We start from the raw sequence: 23,304 nt of genomic DNA, 5'->3' as shown, positions 1-23,304 counted from the left end.
ATCATGCCAAGTGAGATCATATGCCTGAGTGAGATATTGGAATTCCTTAGTATCGGCAGTAGGATTACTGGAGTAGGAGCCTAAATGCTTTTCAATTGCAGACAGATCAGAAAGGAAGAAGGGGACATGAACCCTTACAATTTTTCCCTTTCCAGCCACCGTGCAGAAAGAGCATAAGAGCTTGGCTCCCTCCAGTGGCCTGGAGCGGGATCTGGTGTGAGCGCTGACAGGGGAGAAGAAAGAGAGGCTATTATTTGCAACCAGATTAAAAACTGAATCTGGCAAAGGGAAGGGAGGAGTCTGAGAGGACTGAAGGATTCGTGCATGTGGGGAAGAGAGTTCCTTAGGGAAGTCAGCAAGGCAGGAAAGACCTGGAGCAGAGGATTTGGCTGAGGTTTCTCTTTCCAAAATGACCTGTGCTGTAGCGCAGCTGGCACAGAAAGTAGGAGAAGAGCGCAAATGCCAGAAGCCCGGAATGTAAAGGATCTCTGACAATTTTCCAGTTTCTTGGAAATAGTTCCATAAATCAATCACGGTGTTAAATTTGAAAGTCCCTTCAGAAGGCCACCTGGTCTGGTTACCCAGTGGGCATTGTGGCCAGGCTACATTGCAGAAGAAAATTAGTTTCTTCTTTCTTAGGCTGTCATCAATTTTTGAGGGATCCTGGGTTAGGCACCCCAGGGGTATTTTAGGGTCAGGTTTAGATTCCTTTGCCCCATGGCCACTCTTAGACCTCGGAGTGGTCAGAGATGGGAATTAGCATCCAGCAACTCAAGCTCTGACCTCCAAAACTGTTAGGTAGACTGAACATGTCCAAGACATGTCCAAGAGAAAAACACACACTCAGAAAAGAAAAGAGGTCCCTGACACAGCTGCGATCAGGCACAGGGAGCCTCGGCAGAAAGAACTGAGGAGAGGCTGGAAGCAGGCCACTTACTGCACCATGTGCCAATGTGGGTGGAAAGTCTGAGGTCCTAGTTCTTCCTCGGAAGAAAAAGCAATTTGGGTTCAGATTGTGACTCAGGGTATATTCTTTTGGGAATGTGATTTGGTTTAGGCCGCTAAGATTGATTTAGATTGGATTTTTAATATCGTCAAATCACCATGTCTGGTGAGTCTGAAGTAACCGCTTGGTGGAAGAGGGGCAATGTGGGAAATTTTCTGTTCATTGCACCCTGGGCACAAGGTGAGGAAAGAGTTTGAGGTGCCAGGCTATGTGGCCAGTCCAGTGGCCTGAAAGAGGTGCCACACTGCAGTGCAATGCTCAAGGGACATGTGGAGTGGGCATTGGCGGGTCCGTATGGAGTGGGCAGGCTGTTGGGCCAGGTTGATTGGATAGGCAGAAGGGCCAGGCTGAATGGGCAGGCTGAGTGGGCAATCTGAGTGGCCATGAGGAGTAGGCTGGCTGAGATCAGGCTGAAGTTCCATGCTAAGGGTCCAGGATCAGGGTCTACGTGAAGTGGGGATGCTGAGAAGCCAGGCTGAATGGGTAGTTTGTAGGGCCAGGCTGAGGGGCGATATGCAGTGGCCAACATGAAGGGTCAAGCAGACTGCAGGCTGCGTGGCCAGGCTACGTGGCCTAAGTGGCCAGGCTGAGGGTCCAAGCGGACAGGGCATGTGGAAGGGACAGGCTCAGAAGGCAGACTCAGTGGTGGCTATTGTGGAGTGGGCAGGCTGAGAGTCCAGACTGAAAGGGTAGGCTGATGGACCATGCTGAGTGGACATGCTGGGGGGGGCTGGGCTGAGAGGCCAAGAGCAGTGACCAAGATGTGGGGCCCAGCTGAATGGGCAAGCTTATTGGCCAGGCTGAGTGGGCAGGCTGAGTAACCATGTGGAGTGGGCACACTGAGGCAGTAGGCTGAGTGACTAGGCCAGTGGGCAGGCTGAGTGGGCAGATTGAGGGGCCAGTCTGAGTTGGCAGGCTGAGGGAAGGTGATTTGGGTTCAAATTGTGACTCAGGCTATTCTCTCTGGATTCTGATTTGGTTTAGGTGCCTTGGATTTTTAACATCATCAAGTCACCATGTTTGGTGACTTTGGAGTAACCACTTGGTTGGTGAGGGGTGACGTGGGAAATTATCTATTCGTTCGCACCCTGGACACAGGGGGCTTTGGCATGGTTAAGCTGGCCCGGCATATCCTATGGGGCATATACGTTGCTCTAAAAATTGTAAGTTTAAGGGACTGCCCTAACGCCTTCCATGAGGTTCAGTTCCTTAAAGCATGAAACCATCCCAATATAATAAAGCTGGTGGAGGTGATTGTCAGGGACTCCATATTATGCATCGTCATGGAGTATGTCAGTGGTGGTTACCTCTGACTATTTACCTAGGAACTGCCCGAGCATCGAGGCAAAAACAGGACGCATTTTCGGGCAGTTCCTTTCGGCACTACAGTATGGCTACAGGCTGGGTATTGTCTACAGGTACCTGAAGCTGGGGAACATTGTGATCAATGCAGACAAAAACATCAGAATAACAGAGTCTGGTTTAGGGAGGAAGTTGAAAAGAATAAACTAAAAATCTACGGTGGGATTGTGTAGTATATGGTGCTTGAGATCCTGCAGAGATGCACTTACGAGGGCTATAAGGTGGACATCTGGGGCATCCATATAATTCTATTTCACATGGTGACAGGATGGTTGCCATTTAGAGGCCAGGATTTAACAAAAGTCAATAAAAACATTATGACTCAGAAATTCACAATACCAGGTTTGAGAGACACTACAATGACAAAGTGTCAAGCCCTATTAAAGAACTTAAAGGCTCTCAGCCCCCACTCAATATCAACCTTTGATTAAATCCTAAAAGACTCATGGGTAAATGCAGAAAGGGCATAAGTGGTTGACTCCCCCCTGTGGCCTGGAGCAGGATCTGGTGTGAGCGCTGACTGGGGAGAAGAAAGAGATACTATAGTTGCAGGCAGATGAAAAACAGGATCTAGCAAAGGGAAGGCAGAAGTCTGAGAGGACTGAAGGATTCATGCATGTGGGGAAGAGAGTTCCTCAGGGGAGTCAGCAAAGCAGGGAAAGACCTGGAGCAGAGGCTTTAGCTGACGTTTCTCTGGCCAAAATGACCTGCGTTGTAGTTTAGCCGGCACAGAGATTAGGACAAGAGCGCCAATGCCAGAACCATGGAATGTAAGGGATCTCCGACCATTTTCCAGTTTCTTGAAAATAGTTCCATAAATAAGCCAGGGTATTAAAATCAAAAGTCCCTTCTAGAGGCCTCTGGTTTTCCAGTGGGTATTGTGGCCAGGCTACATTGCATAAGAACATTCGTTTCTTCCTTTGTAGTAAAGGATCAATGTTTGAGAGATTCTGGATAAGGCACCCCAGGGGTATTTTAGGGCCAGGTTTGGATTTCTTTGCCCCAGGGACACACTTAGACCTCGGAGTGGTCAGAGATGAGAATTGGCATCCCGCAACTGAAACTCTGGACTGCAAACTGTTAGGTAGACTGGATGATTGTAGGACATCTCCATGGGCAAACACGCACTCAGAACAGTAAGGAAGTCCCTGACACTGCTGGGTTAGGGACAGGTATTTTTGGCGGAAAAAACTGAGGGGTTATGGGAGGCAGGCCACTACTGCAGCATGTGCTGAAGCGTAGAAAGTCAGAGGTCTTGGTTCTTCCTCGGAAGGTAAGGTGATTTGGGTTTGGATTGTGACTCAGGCTATTCTTTCTGGATTCTGGTTTGGTTTAGGCGCCTTGGACTTTTAGCATCATCAAGTTACCATGTTTGGTGACTTTGGAGTAACCACTTTGTGGATGAGGCATGACATAAAAAATTATCTGTTTCTTTGCACCCTGGGCACAGGGGGCTTTGGCACAGTTAAGCTGGCCATGCATGTCCCAATGGGGATATACGATATCGTTAAAATCGTAAGCATAAGGGACTGCCCTAACACCTTCTGGAAGGTTCAGTTTCTTAAAGCGTTAAACCAGCTAAATGTAATAAAACTGGTGGAGTTGATTATCAGGGACCCTATATTAAACATCATCATTCAGTATGTCAGCAGTGGTGACCTCTGACTATTTACCTAGGAACTGCCCGAGCACTGAGGCGGAAACTCGACACATTTTCTGACAGCTCACTGTGGCACTACAGTACTGGCACAGGCTGGGTATCCTGCACAGGGATCTGAAGCTGAAGAACGTCCTGGTCAATGCAGACAAAAACATCAGAGTTACACTCTGATGGGAGTTTAGGGAGGAAGTTGAAAATGATAAACCGATAATCTACTGTGGGACAATGTGGCATTTGGCACCCGAGATTCTGCAGAGCTGCACTTGGGAAGGCTGGAAGGTGGACATCAGGAGCCTCGGTCTAATCCTATTTTACATGGTGACAGGACGGTTACCATTTAGGGGCCAGGATTTAACGAAAGTAAAAAAGAACATTATTACTTGGAAATTCACAATACCAGGTTTGAGAAACACTACCCTGACAAAGTGTCAAGCCCTACTAAAGATCTTAAAGGCTCTCAGCTGCCAGTAGTAATCAGCCTTTGATTAAATCCTCAAAGATCCATGGGTAAATAATGGCCAAAAGGAACAACCTGAGCTGTCCTGCGATGTGTTCTGGGGGGACATGGACCTTGAAGTGGTAGCAGAGATGAACCGCCTCAGCTCAATCATGATGACATCCAGAAGGCACTGAGCGAGCCTTCAGTGGTACAGTCACATCCTGGGGCCCTGTCTCCTCTTAGAGTCCAGGAAGCAGAAGAGGAAAGACTGTCCTGTTCTCACAAGGGCCTACCGGCTGTCTTCACATCATCCTTCCCTCCGCTCAGTTATGGGGGAAGAGGACTCTGCCAGCGCCTGAGGAGAGGAGTGTCAGACTCCCAGTCATGGTCCAGGGATTCAGGGTTTGGCCCAAAGTCTCTAACCTGTGACCCATTCTCTGGCCCTGCCCATGGGCTGTCACTCCAGCATCTGAGATGCCCAAGGTCCCTAACCTGTGACCCAGCCTCAAGCCCTGCCTCCTGGGCTGTCACTCCAGCATCCAGTACAAAGTCCCAGGTCAGCACTCCAGCCACCGACCCAAAGTCCAGGGCTGGCACTTCAGCAACTGGCAGGCCCCTGGGCTGTCATTCCAGAATCTGACCCAATGTCCCTAACTGACACTCCATCCTTTGGACCCACCTCCAAGGCTGATACACAGGCATCAAGTCCAAGGTCCCGCCTTCTGGGCTGTCACTCCAGCATCCAGTCCAAGGTCCTGCTTCCTGGGCTGTGACTCCACCACCAATGTCCCCAGCCTGCTTTCAGCAACGAGCCCTGCCACCCTGGCCCCTGCTCCAGCATCCCACCCATCACATGGCCAGCACTTCAGCTCCAGTCCCCGGGACTAGTGCTCCAGCTTCCAGCACCAGGACCATGGCTCTACTATCCGGCCCCAGGACCAGCGCTCAGCCTGTCGGCCCAGAACCCAAGGAATCCACCTGCATCCCAGACCTCCAGCCTGACCCACCCACAGCAGTGGGAGTAAAACCCCAGGAAGGGCCTCTGAGCTGCCTAATGGGGGGACTCTAGCCTCTCCAGGCCATTGCCAGGGCCGGCTGAGGGTGACGAGGTGAGTGCTAAGCATATTTTTGAAATGTTTTTGCTGCATTCCAACCGATGCACACTCATCCATTAAAAAGAAGCATGTCATGCCTGCATGACAAACTTGTTGAGGCTAAGGCAAGATACAAGTGAAGTCAGTATTTTAAATGCTGAAGTGGGAGGTGCTGTATTCCAGTGGGGACAAACCATGCTGTGGAAGGGGATCCAGGGGTTGGAAGAGTTTATGTGAAAAGGAAAAGAAAGAGATAACTCATAATCTACCAGAAAACGAAGGTCTTGTAAGGTGGGAGAGCTTTAAGTGTAATTTAAGCTTGCAACATGAAAGCCTTTGAGACTTTCTAAAAATAAAAATCTTGCTACTGAATAACACATTGTTCATCTGTGTTGCACTGGGTATAAGAGTAGGTTTGTGTCACAGACAAGATGCCTGTTTTTTGTATTCACATTCATTGTTACCTTCAATAATTCACTTGTCCTCTGAGCTTCTATTTCTCCTTTTATAAAATACAAATATTAATAGAATTATTGTGAGAAGTAAAAATAATTTTTACACAAAAGTGTAAATGAAGCACATTTTAAGCATTATACATGACAAGATAAATGCAGTTTACAGATCTAAAAAGAGACATAATAAAGAATAATGATTAAAGAACTACAAATTCTATTTCCTTTAGAATTTAATAAAACAAATATTTGCATACATAGTGTACTTGGACAATTTCTATATTGTCTTCCAGTCTAAGTTCTTTATTTATAAAATGTGGATACTATGTGGAGCTGAAATATTTCCAAGACTCCTGCATGTGCCATCATTTGTATTCTGGGATGTGCCCAGGACCCCAGAGTTTGATTCAGCATGTAAATGTCATTTCTGTCATTGTGATCTGTTTGCCAATTAGAGCCATTCTAGTCTGGAAGTCCCATGAGCTCTGATAGCAGTGTTTGGCCTTCTGCAGAATGATAACCAAACAGAACACCATGTTTGTAGAAATAGATTCCTATTTGGTATTATGTTGTCACAGAGCATAACTGGAAATGTCCCAGCTATCCCTCCACAGGTGACAGAAGCCAAGCAAGCATTGAGTAGGACAGCTGCTAGGCAGATACAGGATCAAGTTATAAAAAACTAGCATCTCTAAATCCTTAATGACACGTTCCTGACATTGTCAGAAAATTCAGAGGCACAGAGAATGAAACACAGCATTAAGTTAGATATTAAAACACAACAATCCTGGCTGATGGGGAAATCACTTCTCCTCAATGTCTTGTCTTACAGAGCTCAGGAAATGCTTCAGGTGGTTAGTGATGCCAGTGGGGGCCACCATCACTTCCTCTGAGAAAAGTTATCCTCAATTTATCTCGGCTGCTCCAATTCCTCAACATCCCTTGCTGTGTAATTTCTGTGAGAGCTCAGACATTTCCAGTGGACAAGCATCTTTCTTTCTAACTGTCACCATAAATGCAAAGGAAAAACACTGAGTACAGAAAGAAATAAGCAGGCTAGATGCTGAGCACACTGATATTAGAGTCAGAAAGCAAAGTCCCTCGATGTTGTAAGCACCCTCAGTGTTATGAAAACACCCTCGAGTTTGTACTCGTAGGAAAATTACATAGTCTTTTTTCACCTCAATGTTCTCCTCTCTAGTTTTTTAACTGAATTCGTGGGACACAGATGATAAAATACCATAGTTCTATTATGTCATTTTAACTAATCTAAACTAAATAGTCAAGAAATTCTTTGCCCTAATAAGTTGGGTAAAGGTCAGCCACAAGAAACATCTGTGTGTGGTCTGGGAAGCAGCTGTAAAGAAGTAGCCATTGGCCCTGGCCGGTTGGCTCAGCGGTAGAGCGTCGGCCTAGCGTGCGGAAGACCCGGGTTCGATTCCCGGCCAGGGCACACAGGAGAAGCGCCCATTTGCTTCTCCACCCCTCCGCAGCGCCTTCCTCTCTGTCTCTCTCTTCCCCTCCCGCAGCTGAGGCTCCATTGGAGCAAAGATGGCCCGGGCGCTGGGGATGGCTCTGTGGCCTCTGCCTCAGGCGCTAGAGTGGCTCTGGTCGCAACATGGCGACGCCCAGGATGGGCAGAGCATCGCCCCCTGGTGGGCAGAGCATCACCCCTGGTGGGCGTGCTGAGTGGATCCCGGTCGGGCGCCTGCGGGAGTCTGTCTGACTGTCTCTCCCTGTTTCCAGCTTCAGAAAAATGGAAAAAAAAAAAAAAAAAAAAAAAAAGAAGTAGCCATTGAACTCTAAGGGTTACACATTGCTTGGCAGATTTCAATTTGTCCTCACATTAGCATCTCTCCTTGACAATTAGTCCTATTGAATTCCAACATCTCAACAATCTAAGGCCAATGAAAGTAGCTTCATTGAGAACTCAGAGAAGCAATAGCCTGAAGACCCAATAACTGTCCTAAACTTCTGCATCAGTTAGACATCAGCACCCAGAGGGCTCAGCTTCCTGTGAGTTCTGAGGCACTCAGTGCACCAGGACTAATTAGGAACTTTCCTCTGATTTCTTCAGGACCTTGATTTCCCAGCTCTTCTGGTGGTGTGAGGCTGTTTTGCATAATAAATTCCTTATTCCATAATATTTATAGTAATTCTGCTTCTATAATGGAACCCCAATTATTACAAAAGATAAAATAATTATTAGTAAATACAGAAAGTTTCATTTTTTTCTTTTAATTAAAAAATAATAATAATCTTGCAAGTCTCTGCAGACAAAAAAAATACAAAAAAGAAAAAGAAGTAAACATTTAAAATATCCTAGTGTAAATGTATTGGCTTGGCCTAACCTCACTTGCATGATGTGGGGCAAGAGTACAAATGGTGGTTCACATGCAATATTACTAAAAATACATTATAAATTGAGCTAAAACTTCCAAGCAAAATGGGTTCTATTTTCCTACCTTGAAAATTACATCTTCAGGCCCTGGCCAGTTTGTTCAGTGGTACAGCTTTGCCCCTTGTGTGGAGGTCCCAGGTTTGATTCCCAGTCAGAGCACACAGGAGAAGCAACCATCTGCTTCTGCACTCCTCCCCCTTCCCCTTCTTCCCTTCTCTTTCTCCTCCTCCCTCCTTCTCCCACATACATGGCTTAATTGGTTCGAGTGAGTTGGCCCCAGGTACTTAGGATGGCTCCACAGAGCCTCTCACCTCAGGCATTAAAAATAGTGAGTTTGCCAAGCAACCAGCAAAAGTCCCAGATGGGCAGAGCATTGCCCCTGTGGGGCTTGCCAGGTGGATCCCAGTCGGGGCATATATGGGAGCCTGCCTCGCTGTCTCCCCTGCTCTCACTTAAAAAAAAAATTTATATCTTCAAATTAAAAAAAAAATTGAAAATATACCTAAAGTTAGTTTTTTTTAATGTGGCTTCAATACCAAATTAGAAATTTTTGTAGTTTTTTAGTTATTAGATACATTGTTAATAATTACAATTTAAGGAAACAGTGATAAGGCAGGAGGAACTAAAATTTTCAAAATTCTTAAATATTTTATTCAGAAATAAAGAATAAATTTTACATATTACATTTAAACATCATCGTGAGGGCAAACAATAAATTATCCCTATGCATAAAACGTTAACAAAATTTTTCAATTTTTTTACTATTTCGAAGGTCATGCTTGTTACTATTTTTAAAAGTATTAACTACATCTTTACTATAATGTAAACACTAATGTAAATTATAGCAATTTAGTTATACTTTAAGAGAGTTGCTAATATACCAATTGACTTTCAATCTGGATTTTTTATGATGTAAAATATTCTTTGGTTTACATGTACAAGGGCTATAAAGATCACTAATTCACCTGTATTTGAGAGTGGGATGGTGTGATGGTTAATTTTATGTTTCAATTTAACTGGGCCATTTGTCTGTGTAGTGTTTTTGGATGAAATTTGTATCTGAGTTGCTGGACTGACTCAAGTTGATGGCCGTCCCCAGTGTGGGCATCTTCATCAGATGCACTGAGACCCAAATAGAACAAAAGGCTGAAGAACAAAGATTCACTCTCCTGCTCTCTGACGGCTTGAGCTGGGACTGAGCTCTTCTCTTGCCCTTGGTCTGAGATTTATACCTTTGGCTCCTGAGGTTCCTGGCCTTTGGATTCAGGCTGAAATGGCAATGCCAGTCTTCCTGGATCTCCAGCTTGCAGACAGTGGACCTTGGGTTTCTCAGCCTCTGTGATCACATTGGCCAGTGGTACTCAAAGGTTTTGAAGTTGAGGCGCATTTAAAATCCTACAAATAATTGTAGGCCACTATACACAAATTTCTGAAAAATATGTTATAATAATTAAGTCAAATATTAAAGAAAAAATATAAAGCCAAAGTGTGCTTTAATGGTAAATAAATAAAATAAATGACAAAATTAAATTTATTCTGATATTAAAAAACATTTTTATGTTATATTTTTATATTTTTTGTTATGCTTTTTAGAATTTGTAAAAAAAAAGGTTTAAAAATAAAAGAATGACAAAATATTATCCTTTTATATATAGATACATTCTTAGTAAGATTTAGTAAATTCGGCAGGTCCTGGAGTGAATGTGTTAAGTTTTTCATTCTTGTGCTTATGAGAAACATGAGCCTGATGTGTCCCAGCAATTTCTTCAATGTTTGGGCATATATTTGAAAGGCAAATTCTCATTTTCTCGTCAACACATTGAAGAATTCCTCTCTTTTTACTCTTAATTGTGTTAAGGGTAGAAAATCATAATTCACATAAATAGTATGTTGAAAATTGTAGTAAAATATTCAAAGCTGTTTTAGATATTGCCACATATTCTTTTTTTATAGAAATCCAAAAGACAATTCCTTATGTTTTTAATCATCAATCCACGATCAGTGGATATAGCTGCCAGTTCTTCTTCTGTTAATGTTACACCAAAATCACTAGGCAGTTTCTATGAATGGGTTTCTAATCCAAATGTATTGTTCAGTGTTAAGTGATGGAAAATGCTATAAATTAAATTCTGCCCATCAGCCTTTAAGTCCTATCTTATTTACACTTAACTTTTGCTCACTTTCATAATTGGATTCTTCAATATCATGCTTCTTTTTGAGAAATCTATTCATTTAATTTGGGAGTATTTATTTAAAAGTAATATAATGATGTGTTAATAGTAAATATAATAATGATGTGTTAACAAAAAGAGTAGTATTTTCATAATGAAATGGTATAATAGAGTAACTATATTTATTTTTATATCTGGGCACATGCTTTGAACCAGTGCAGCTAGTAATTCCAGGTCCCGGGTGGGAATGATGTAAAATTAAGAAAATACGCGGAATTAAGAAATTACACAGAATTAAGGAATTACGGAGTCAAGAGGGCCCTGTAATTGCTGCTGGCAAAAACAAAGCGCACCCCAAAACTGCATCTTGCTTTATTTATAGTGCAAAATGAGGCCATTAGCAAATCAGTGGTCTCTGATCATGTTTCCAAGGCAACCCAAGAATTTTACCAAGTGCAGAAAACCCCAATCATACATATCATCTTAACTTTACACCAAACAGAGAATAGAAGAAATTTGCCTTCAGTCTTTCTGGGGAACATGGGGGGTAGTGTAAACAATCCAGCACCACAGCTTAACAGCCTTTTCCAACCTAATCAGGCAAGTGAAGTGGGAAGTTGGGCAGACTGTCAGCTTACAGCCAATTCCCCACCCACACCTTTATCCCTCAAAAATATAAACTCTAAAAACCCTGGGGTTTTTTGGTCCCCAACAGGCACATATTTCTCTGGAATGCCATAGGGCACACCTGGAAATCTTCTAGGGCACACCAGTGCACCCTGGCGCACACTTTGAGAACCACTGACATAGGCCAATTCTTCACAGTCATAAGTGAATATAAAAAATGCTGTTTTCCTGGAAAACTATGACTAATATAGATGGTATAGTTTGTTTCTAAGCAAAGATATAGTCAAGAAATAATAGAAATGTCAGATAAAATACATAGGGATCTTATTCAGAGGCATCAGAGAGCTTTGAAAGCAAGGAGGACTAAAGAGGCTCAAACTGCGGAGATGCAGGAATCCTAGAGAGACAGCTGACAGACCATCCACTGCTTCTCCCCTGGAGCATTGTCGCCAATGCAGACAGACTGACAGCAGAGCCTGGTTTTGACACAGGGACTTATTGGGGGACAGAAAGATGGACAGAGCTTTTGATGGTCTCCTGGTTCTGCATTGACAAGGAAAGTGAGGCTTGAAAAGTTTCAAGCACAAAATCAATCTCTCTCAAAAGATATGTCAAGTGCTAGAGGTGATAAAGGGAACTTATTATAAGCTCTCCCCCTGAAACTAGAGTCACTATTTCTAGCTAGTATTATAATGGAGGTTAGAACAACTACAATAAGATTTTAAAAAGAAAATAAAAAGTATTATTACTGGCCCTGGCCGGTTGGCTCAGAGGTGAAACATCAGCCTGGCGCGCGGGGGACCTGGGTTCAATTCCCAGCTAGGGCACATAGGAGAGGCGCCCATTTGCTTCTCCACCCCCCCCTCCTTCCTCTCTGTCTCTCTCTTCCCCTCCTGCAGCAAAGGCTCCATTGGAGCAAAGATGGCCTGGGCGCTGGTGATGGCTTCTTGGCCTCTGCCCCAGGTGCTAGAGTGGCTCTGGTCATGGCAAAGCGATGCCCCAGAGGGGCAGAGCATCACCCCCTGGTGGGCATGCTGGGTGGATCCCAGCCGGGTGCATGCGGGAGTCTGTCTGACTGTCTCTCCCCATTTCCAGCTTCAGAAAAAAAAATACAAAAAAAGTATTAGTACTGAAAATAAGTAAAACTGTCATTCTCATATGATGTTTTGTAATTGTAGTAAATCAAAAGAATCTACAGGCAAACTATGAGAATAATAATGATCATTAAATTAAGGTAAAAAGCAAAACAAAAATACAATTGTTTCCCAGCAATTGTCAAGAGTTTGGCAATTCTACATGACAATGTGTCAGTTAATGTCCAAAAACATGATTAAGAAACGGATTGGTTCGATGCACAATTCTTAACAGCAACAGTTCGGTCTATCAGCAGAGTGCTTCCTCCAGTCTTAACTCACTCATACCTCTGTGGTGAGCTGAGCACCTGAGGGCTGGTAGGTTTGGGACAGCCATGGCTGGGATGACTCACTCTGTGCCAGTTGCTCACTCATCCTCCAGCAGGTTATCCTGGACTTGCTTCCACAGAATCTAGGACATATACCTAGGATATTATTTTGTGTCTGTGTGCCTAAATTTAAAACAAACTCAATATAAATTTTACCACATTCTAAGGGACAAAGAAATTCACAAGGCCACCTAGATTCTAGGGCTGGTGAAATAGACTCCTCCTCCTGAAGACAGGAGCTAAAAACTCATGCTGCAGAGGATTGGACTGAAGAAAAAGGTAGAGAACTATGGTGATACATGTAATAACTCAGTATTACAATTAGCAACAAAAAAATACACAATGACATAAAACATTCAATACACTGTACTAAAATGAAGAGAGCTACAGAGAGAAAGAAACGTGAAGTCCTTCAGAGTTTATCATTGCATATTTAGCAGAATACTAATTAACACTGTGCCTGAGGAAACTACCAAAGCATTGCTTGTGTGTGAAGTCAGCAGCTGTATTAGCCACAGACCTTCATTTTATTGGCATGCAGTCACCTTTCATTTCAAGGTCTTAGGGCAGGAGCTGTGGAACAAGCATCCATTTCTTTGTGGCCTAAATGATGAAAGTGACAAGAACAGATGTTTAGGGTTATGTTGGGCAAATAAGTTTAATGTGATTTTTATGCTCACTTTGTTAAAAATGGCCCTGACCGCTTGAGTGGCCGTCGCCCAGGTGATAGGGTTAATTACCCTTCAGTTTGGGAAAGGGTTTGGTTATGCTAATGTGTACTAGGGGAGGGCTTTCACACAGAAAAGTTTTTAAAGGAGGAGCTAGGAGGCCATTTTAGGGAGGAGGAGAAGACCGCGTGTGAGAGAGAAGAACACGTGGTTGCAAAGAGAGGAGCCAGCAAGATGGAAGTGTGCAGATGGGGAAATGAGGGGGCTGAGATTAGTGGGCCTTAAATTCTAGAAAAGAAAAAAAAGAATACTTCTCCTGGTTGTGGAACAGGAGAACATGTGAGTGGGTTTCAGTACACCGGGTGTTTGTTCTTGCTCGTTAGCTAGTACGAATCTAGAATAAAGGAAAATGATCCACCATTTTTTTGGCTCCATTGATTCATTACCATCTGTCCAAATTAAATGGGATCTTACAGGAGCCAGGTGGCTGTGATGTTGGCCATGACTACTGGCTTTACAGTTTACAGGTCATAAGTGCCAGATCCCAGGTGTCACATGGCTTATGTGTTTTGTGTTCAATAAATTTCTGTGCTGTGACATGCAGGACTCTCTTAAACACAGGACCCAGAGCAGGGACTATCCTTTCCCAAGTCTAAGGTGGTAATGATTCTGTTTAGAATTAATTGGTACATTTGACCATGAACTAAGATATTTAATTGGTTGGTTGATTGATTCTACTATTACTTTTATTCATTGCCTCTAAATATTTCTAACCTTTGTTAGGACATTTACTTATAACATTTTATTTCTTTCCTGAATTGCCATCAGATTGTATCTAAGAAGTTTAAACTTCACTAAAAAAGGAAAACAAAGAAGAGTAAGAAACTCATAAGAAACTTCAACATAAGAAACTTCCAAACTTGTGAAAATTTTTCATGAGTTTATTTGAGCCAAACTGTTGACAATTGCTGGGAAACAGTATCAACTAATGAAAATGCTCCAGAAAATAGAGGTTTCACCACTTCCTTTATGCATCAGAATCTGGGGAGATGGCAAGGGGTTACATGAAATTGGTGATAGATCAGGGAGGTGAGAGAAAGCAAGGAGGGGGTAATCTCTGGGATGGGCTGGGATAAAAAGTAAAAATGTATCTACTGAAACTTCTTTTACACAGCCAAGAATAAGATTTTTAACAGATAATCAACCTGATAAGAACAACTGGGGGGGTTGTTGGTTTCTGCTCTGGGATGCCTGCCCTGTGGGGGGCAGGAAAAGAAGACAACCCTCAGTTTCAAAGACATAGTATCAGGTACATTATTGTAGATGCAAAAGAAAACAGGCTCACTTAGGGAAGCATTGATCTTTGTTAGAGCAAAATACTGCCCTAGGACATGACTACCCACCATGAGCTGCTTTTAGTTAGAAAGTTTCAATCTCAGACTGTCCTATGGGGTTACTTTAGGTCTCTGAATTTGCAAGGCCACCATGCAGGCCTCTCCCTGAGTTTGTTAAGTTCAGCACGTGGCTTCTTTTTTGTCCACAGGAGATAGAAATAATTTGACTCTAAATGTGGACTAGGTTTAAACCCATTGATCTGTTTTGACTAACTGTGCCCCATTTTTGTACAGCCTATAATATACTTCTGCTCACAAAAATTAGGGGCTCTTTCAAAATGAATATGAAGCCATGAAAAAAAGCATTTTAATTTTTTTATTAAACAAGAACATCAGAAAAGGAAACGACAAACCAAAGAAAGTTGTTGGATTATGCAAATGAGATGCAAAACTAATTTTCAGTTCATTGGTAAAAATGCACTATACCAGGGGTCCCCAAACTACGGCCCGCGGGCCAAATGCGGCCCCCTGAGGCCATTTATCCGGGCCCCGCTGCACTTCTGGAAGGGCACCTCTTTCATTGGTGGTCAGTGAGAGGAGCATAGTTCCCATTGAAATATTGGTCAGTTTGTTGATTTAAATTTACTTGTTCTTTATTTTAAATATTGTATTTGTTCCCGTTTTGGTTTTTTACTTTAAAATAAGATATGTGCAGTGTGCAGAGGAATTTGTTCATAGTTTTTTTTATAGTCCGGCCCTCCAACGGTCTGAGGGACAGTGAACTGGCCCCCTGTGTAAAAAGTTTGGGGACCCCTGCACTATACAATAGGCAGACAGTACTGGAGTATCTATCTGCACATTCCCTTATTACCTAATTTTTGTGAGCAGTGTATATAAACCTATAAAGGTGTAAGCTGAGATTCTTTGGCAATTTTGTTTGATTTATAAGAGCCAGATTGAGGACCCCAGAATAAAACAAGTGCTACATGGCCAATTCACTGCTAATTGACCTGTTTGCAAATGGGAATTCCTTATATCATGTGCATAACTCACTGTAGACTGAGTATGGAGAAGTAACCTAAGGAAGGAAGGAAGTCTCGATGTGATAAATCAGTAATTATCACTTCTGCCGGCAGGAACCCTCCAGGATCCTCGGAGGAGAGCACTGGGGACACTGCTGTGAACTGTGTCTGTCAGCCAGCACCACCCTCCTGCAGCAGCTCCCACCACTGGAAGAGAAAGGCCTTTCAAAGAAACTTGGACCAGTTCTGTGTGCTTGACTGCCACATGCTCTGAGGAGTCTCCCACTGAGCCTGGGCACCTGCAGAATGGCTAGCACAAAACCCAGAGGACCTGGGCTGGGGTGCGGGAGATGCAGAGATTGGGAAGAAGCAAGAGATGAGAGTCCATGTATCACTGTAGGATAGCAAGATGTTCTATAGACAACTTATTTCAAAGTAAAAGGGGAGATGAACAACCTTATGAACTGTAGAACTCTGCATAGAATATATTAAATGTTCTTCAAAAATCAGTCTACAGGGACCCAAAAGATTATGGAAAATTGAAAAATAAAGCTCCCCTCCCCAAAAAAGCCAGTCTGACTCATCTAATTTCATTCTATAACAAAGTGAGAGAGCTGCTGATCCATAGTTATAATTAGCCTGATTATCCCAAGGGTACTGACCGCAGTAAAGAGGCAAAGCATGTCAGTTTTATTACATTTTTAGTCCTGGGCCACTTGGCAAATGTCTTTAAAATGGAGAAGTGTAAAGCCAGGAGCCACGGCCACCACTATCAAAGCAGCCCGGCTCACGCAGGTTCGCATTGGATTCGGACAGTCGGCAAAGAAACAACGGAGCCAAAAACTGGTGGGCCATAGTCTTTAATCCTAGCTTGCACCTGACGGGCAAGTAAAAACACACACTGGGCTCCAAAACCCACTCACATTCAGTGCTCACAAAGCTACTGACTTATCCGAGTTTCCTAGAATCAAAAGTTTCTAGCTCACCAGACTTATTCTCCTCAGTTCCCCATCTCCTTCCTTCTCCAGCGTCAAACTGCACAAACTTACAACAATTACAAGGTACATTTCACCAATATCTGAGCACTTTGCCCAAAGCGCAAAATGTCCTTGGCCTTCTTTCTAGCCATGGGAAAAGCTTCCCGGGGCAGGGGAGTGCTTCCAGCAAAGCCACCCCCCACCCCCATCAGGGTATTTCACATTGTCCAAAATCCATAATCCATAAGTCCATCCAACAAAGGAGCCAATGCCCACTCCGGTCGTAGTCCAGGAAATCAGTCCATGTACATGGTGTGTCAGCCACCCCCTCGTTCCTGCCGTCCTGGCAGGTCTTACACTGTCTCGAAGAGGAGCACGTGGCAATGGCAGTCAGCATTTCTACCTCTGCTCTGGCAAGCTTGTCCAGCCCTATGTCCCAAAATCGCAGACCTACCAGGGCCATAGTAGGTGCTCCCTCCAGCTGCGCTTTCACCTTCTGGAGACTGTGGATTACAACTCCAGCTCGATTCTCCTCATCCTCCAAAGAGGAACTGAAAACACCAGCTCCCACTGCCAGGCTCGAGTCCTGGGCCGCTGCCGGGCTCGAGTCCCAGGCTGCTGTCACCTTTTGCTCCACAGACCTTGCAGCTCTAGCCCTGGCCTCAGACCCGGCCTCCCGCCGCTGCTGGCTCTCCACAACGTCCAGGGCAATCTGCAACTCACGAACTTGTGAATCCTCCTCCAGCAGCTGCTCCATTTCCAGGCGAATCTCGCAAACCTGGTCGGCCTCCTCCTCCAGCACTTCCTCTAGCTCCAGGGTCAGCATCTGTTTCTCCCACGTTTGCTCCAGCTCTTTCCACTGCTCGGTTTGCAGGTCCTGGGCAGCCTCTTCCACAGAGCTCTCAGTTTCCTCACACATGGCTGTAAAAGTCAGCCAGCCTACAATCCCCAAAAGGACAGCCATGGGGAGCCCTAACACTAGCCAGTCCTCTACTCCACTGCTCAAAGGCTCCTTGCCGATCTGTATCAAATCCTGCCACAGACTACACCAAATGTAAAGCCAGGAGCCACAGCCACCATCAGAGCAGCCCAGCCCATGCAGGTTCGCATTGGATTCAGACAGTCGGTAAAGAAACAGCGGAGCCAAAAACTGATGGGCCATAGTCTTTAATTCTAGCTTGCACCGGGCGGGCAAGTAAAAAATACACACTGGGCTCCAAAACCCACTCACATTCAGTGCTCACAAAGCTACTGACTTATCCGAGTTTCCTAGAATCAAAAGTTTCTAGCTCACCAGCCTTATTCTCCTCAGTTCCTTTAGCTTAATCTTGCATGTACAAGAGGATTCTTGTGTGCAAAGCTTGTGTCCTCAAGAGAAAGTAGTGGTAAGCATTACTGTGTTAAAATACAAGAATGGCATGCCTGTTTCTCCTTCACATCTTTACTAATTACTTAGAAAAGGGTCATTATCAGACTCTCGCATATGAAAGGGAGCATTTCTTTCCATCAAGTCTGCCATTCCTATCCTTGGAATATATGTCTTTTTTCCTCCTCATGCCCTTTATTACTCCAAACATCACATATTTATTTGGTTAAACTATCATTGAAGTATTGTTAAAAAAAGTCTTTGACTAAATAAAGCAAGAAAAATATTAAAGGGTTGTAAGGTGTTCCAGTAGAACCTGAGCTCTTCGTCAAACAGGCCTTCCTGATTTGACTTCCCCGCACATGGGACACTCCTGCTTATCAGCAGGGCTGGCAGGCTCTTTGAGATTTCTCTTGAGGAGGCTATGAGGATTCTACTTATCAGTGCAGAGACCAACTTCCAGGTGAGGAAAAACAACCACACGAGTTAGTTGCAAGAATCACACAGGCAGTTTATTACTCACAAATCCTTTTGGCATGCCTGGGTACAGCTTACAGGGGGCCCTGTCTGCATGTTCCTCTTGGCTGTCCTTGGTCAGAGCTGCATGGAGAAAGTCCATATTCAGTGTTGGAGTCTAGGGGATTACCGCAGCAGGGGGGCCCTCAGCTTTACTACCTTTTCTGGCCAAGGCCTTCTTTCAAGATTATCACCTCAAACCACCTTTTTGGGAGTTCCTCCCAGGGAACCCTTTTAATGTTAGTCTACTGAAATATTACATCAAGCCACTTTTAAGATGTTCCTAGGGAAGCTTCTTGTTTATGTTAATTTACAGAGTTAGGACATCAAGCCACTTCTTATCTATGTATAACTCCACACACACACTAACTGGGCCCTCTCTATCATTTTTGTACACAGTATATTAATTCGTACCCAGGAGGCATAACTTTATTTAATTTCCTTAATTGATTTTAACATTTTATCTTCATTACTTTTATGTATCTTCCATATTTTTCTATATTTCTACATATTTAATTAATTTAACCTTATATTACTGCAACAAAAGGAAAGGAAATAAATTACTAAAGCTAAATTCTTAATCTGTCTTCCTTTCTCTCTCTCTTCTTCTAGGTCTGGCCCTTCATTATTTCTTGCTTGAATCTCTGTAAAAGACACGTATTTCCAAAACAGCCTGTTTATATGCATCCAGAGTTGCTTTCAGAGATGCTTTGTAAACATAAATTGGACTGCTACTCTGTTAGCCAAAAAACCATTCACTGCTCTCAAACTTCTTACCAAAGCACATAGGCCCTTCACTGTAAATCCAATCCTATCCAAACTTACCTCCCACCACCACAAGTCAACTGTCCATTTGATTTTATGGCTACATCAACCTTCTTTTGGTTTCCCTGATATTGCTCCAATATCAAGCAGGCTATTTCTGTGTATCCTATACAAAGGTAATTACAGACCTCAGATGATTAAAAGTATTTGTTTCAGAAATCACCTCTCTATCAAACTATCTTCAATTGGTAAGATAAAATGTAATCTAAATTTTTATTTGAAGATTAGAAAAATTATGTACCTTTAATTTTTAAATTAACTTTTTAAATACTTACAGATTAGTAGAACATAGTAAAATATTTAAATTTCAGAGTGTCACTTTTCTCTCCAACCTTTCTGTTACTTTTTACATTTTATATTGAAAGCATATCATAAAATATATGGTCATCCAAGGGATAAGATTTCTTTCATGTTTATTTTGCAATCTCATCCTTGTTTAAATAAAACATTTATTTAATTCTACATGGCTGAAACCTTAATCTGAACTAATTCTGTGATTTTTGGAATAATTCACTAGCAGTGGCTTTACTTTAAAATCACCACTAGCATTTGCACACAATGCAAGTGTCAGAATGTCCTTTATGAGTTTATGGCCTGGTAGCTTCTCCTCTGTGGTAATAAAAGTCCACCTGGGCATTTTTTTTCCCAAATCAATCCTGTTTCTTCACAGTTGAACACTTGTTGGGGGATGTAGCCTTCCTTTGCAATAAGCGCAGCAAAACGTGAGATGTATATTCCTCAGCTGCCTTAACGTCAGCACTCGCAGCTTCACCGTGCCTCACCACTGCGTGGATGCCAGATTTCTTCTTGAAATTTTCAAACCAACAGTGACTTACCTTAAACGTATCTTCTGCTGCCTCTTTTGAGGTTGATGGTTCATTCTTCTTCAAGTTGCCATAAAGAATACGTGCCTTTTCACATATTACAGTCTCCATCACTGTATCTCCAGCCTTCTAAATAATTTTGGGGGGGTTTCCTTCTAGGTTTATGTTGTCCACCTATGTAAGACATTTGGCCCAGGAACCACGAATCTTGTATGACAGAAGCACCCTGCGGCACGTGGCGGCCACTCGGTGACAGGACCAGCCCTTGGTGACAGGACCGGGTTTACGCATCTTCTTCCTGGTGGCCCCGGACTTGACGTCACAGCTGCTGGCTCACCTGAAGGGACGAAGGTACTGACTTTCTGTTTTTCCTTGAGATGTACTTAATGACCCTCATGGCTTGAGCGTTTTTGTCCTGGGAGATTAGCCATTTCAAGGACTCAGGGATACACCTAGGGGACAGTGCAAGTATAAACAGTGGAGGGAAAATCATACTGGCCCCCTTTCCCAGTGGCCATAACCAGCTGTCTGTGAGGCACACAGTAGGGCTACTACACAGGAAATAGTGTCGTCCAGGGGCTGCCCAGCAAAGGACACCACCAACTCAGTGAAAGGGAGACCTACTCAATCGAGAGAATATTTGTAAATCGTACATCTGATCATAGGTTAATATCCAAAACATATAAGGAACTCCTACAACTCAATAGCAAAAACACCGACATCTGATTTAAAACTGGACAGAGAATTTGAATAGGTATCTTTCTCCCCAAAGAAGACATCTCCATGGCCAACAGGTGCATGAGAAGGTGCTCAATATCTCCGTTCAGTGGGGACGTGCAAACTAACCATGGCGAGGGACACCTGTTAGAACAGCTACTCACCAAAAGACAGGAAATAACAAATGCTGGTGAGGATGTGAAAAAAAGATAACCCTTGTGCACTGTTGGTAGAAATAAAAAGTGGTGCAGCTACTAACAAAAACAGTGTAAAGTGTCCTCAAAAATTTTCAAAACAGAGCTACCGTATGATCTAGCAATTTCACTTCTGGGAATATATCTGAAGAAAACAAAAACACTAATTCATAAAGATATGCGAATTCTCCCATTCATTGCAGCATTATTTGCAATGGCCAAGATCGGGAAACAACCCAAGTGTCCATCGGTGAATGAACGGACAAAGAAAATGTTGTGTGTATATGTATATATGTATACACACACATACAATGGCATATTATTCAGCCGTAAAAAGAGAATGAAATCTTGCCATTTCTGACAACATGGAGGGACCTGAGGGACATTACAATGAGTGAAATAAATCAGACACAGAAAGACAGGTGCATTATGATTTCACGTAGATGTGGGATCTACGGGGAAGAACAAGCTGACTGATACAAGGAACAGATTGGTGGTTCCCAGAGGGAGGGGATGGGGGTGCATGAAATGGGCGAAAGGGGTCAAAACTGACAAACCACAGTTATAAAATAAATAAGTCGTGGGGATGTCGTGTACAGCGTGGTGACTATAATTCACAATACTGTGTTGCATATTGAAAAGTTGCTAACGGAGTAGGTCTTTAAATCCCTCATCACAAGAAAAAAATTCTGTGAAATCGTGCAGTGGAATGTAGAATATTTTCTCCTTCTAATGCCGACTTCTACTCAGCCCTGTGCAGGAAGCCGCGGGTCTCCTCTCCAGAGAGTCCCCACGGACACCCTGGGGAGCAAACCGCACAGAGGGTGCAGGTGAACACCCAGGTCTGAGCCACAGGTCAGCTCAGGGGGGCTCCAGGCCTTTTAGTTGTGAGAACTGGTGGGAGGTGGGACGTGGGAGTATGTGGACCGTCTCAGGGAAAGCGGACATGTTATCTGTGTATCATTCTGAGAGCTGACTTCTTAATGGAATGAGCTGAGAGTCTGAGATTGGAGGGCAGGAGAGCTGACATGCCAGACTGCACAGAGTGCACCTGCCTAGAGGACATGGGCACCCCTGCACATCAGGACTGGAGCCGCTTGGGTCTGTGTCTGCAGAGGATTCTGATCGGCTGGGCCAGGGGTGATGGGAGGAGGGGCCGTCTGGACTGCTCTGGGTCATTCCTCAGGGACAGAGGGTGGCTCTGTGAGCTGGGCTCGGGTCGGAAGTTTCTGTAGGAGCGCGATGGAGAGAGGAACCAAGGATGATTCCTTGGCTAAGACCTGATGTCAGAGACAGAAGGCTTTAATGCTCAGTTACAGTCAACCCACAGTTCCCAGCACGGTCCTGTCCACTGTGACATTACAGTGAAGTTTTTGAGGTCACACGGGGCTCGCGTTCAGCTCTGGCCACTCACAGTTCAGGAAGCAGAGTCAGTTTGGCCAACTGCTTTCTGAGCTGGAGGACCAAGAAAGTGGAGGATGTGGGGACTGGGTCCGAGAAGGCAGGAACTGGAAATGGCTAGCCCAGAGGTGGTGTGTCTAGACATGCTCCGAGGGCGTATCCAGTCAAAGGACTGACTGGTGGAAGAGCAAGGAAAATCATTTTTTGAAACTCTAAGTGCAAAGTTAGGAGTATTGGGTAAACTCGACAGGGGTGTGAATTCTGGCTCAGTGAGCAGTCTCCTGGACCCGAGCTTTGGGTTCTGCCGTAAAAGGGCTCACTCGATGTGGAGTCAGCGTTAGCCATCATGGGCTGGGAGGTCATTTGTTTGGGGCACTGCTATGGGGCCCTGGACCAGAAGAAGGAAAAGAGGGTCCCTAACGTTACCTGATCTCAAAGAGCTGACAGTCTTCAGGGACATACAGTCAGGTCACACAATGTCACGTCAACAGTTGACCCCAACAAGCAGTGAGATGTGAGAATTACAGAGATGCATGCGTAATGCCACCTGGCTGGCTTCAGCAGAGGTGAGGCTTGCATGGGGTCATTCTTCTGTGACTTCCACACCCCCTCTGCCCCTGCACCTCCTTTTTTCTCCCCACTGGGGCCAGCTCATTCTTCAGTCCCGGTTTCTCCTCCTCAGCTTGGTTTCCAAAAATTCTGCCCCCTTGACATCCTCCCCTGGCTCTCTCATCCTCTCTAAATGATCTCATCTACCATCATAGCAACAATGATGTGAATTTTTCT

Source organism: Saccopteryx bilineata, chromosome 12, assembly GCF_036850765.1.
Source record: "Saccopteryx bilineata isolate mSacBil1 chromosome 12, mSacBil1_pri_phased_curated, whole genome shotgun sequence".
Taxonomy (NCBI): Eukaryota; Metazoa; Chordata; class Mammalia; order Chiroptera; family Emballonuridae; genus Saccopteryx; species Saccopteryx bilineata.
This window is presented reverse-complemented; position numbering follows the sequence as displayed.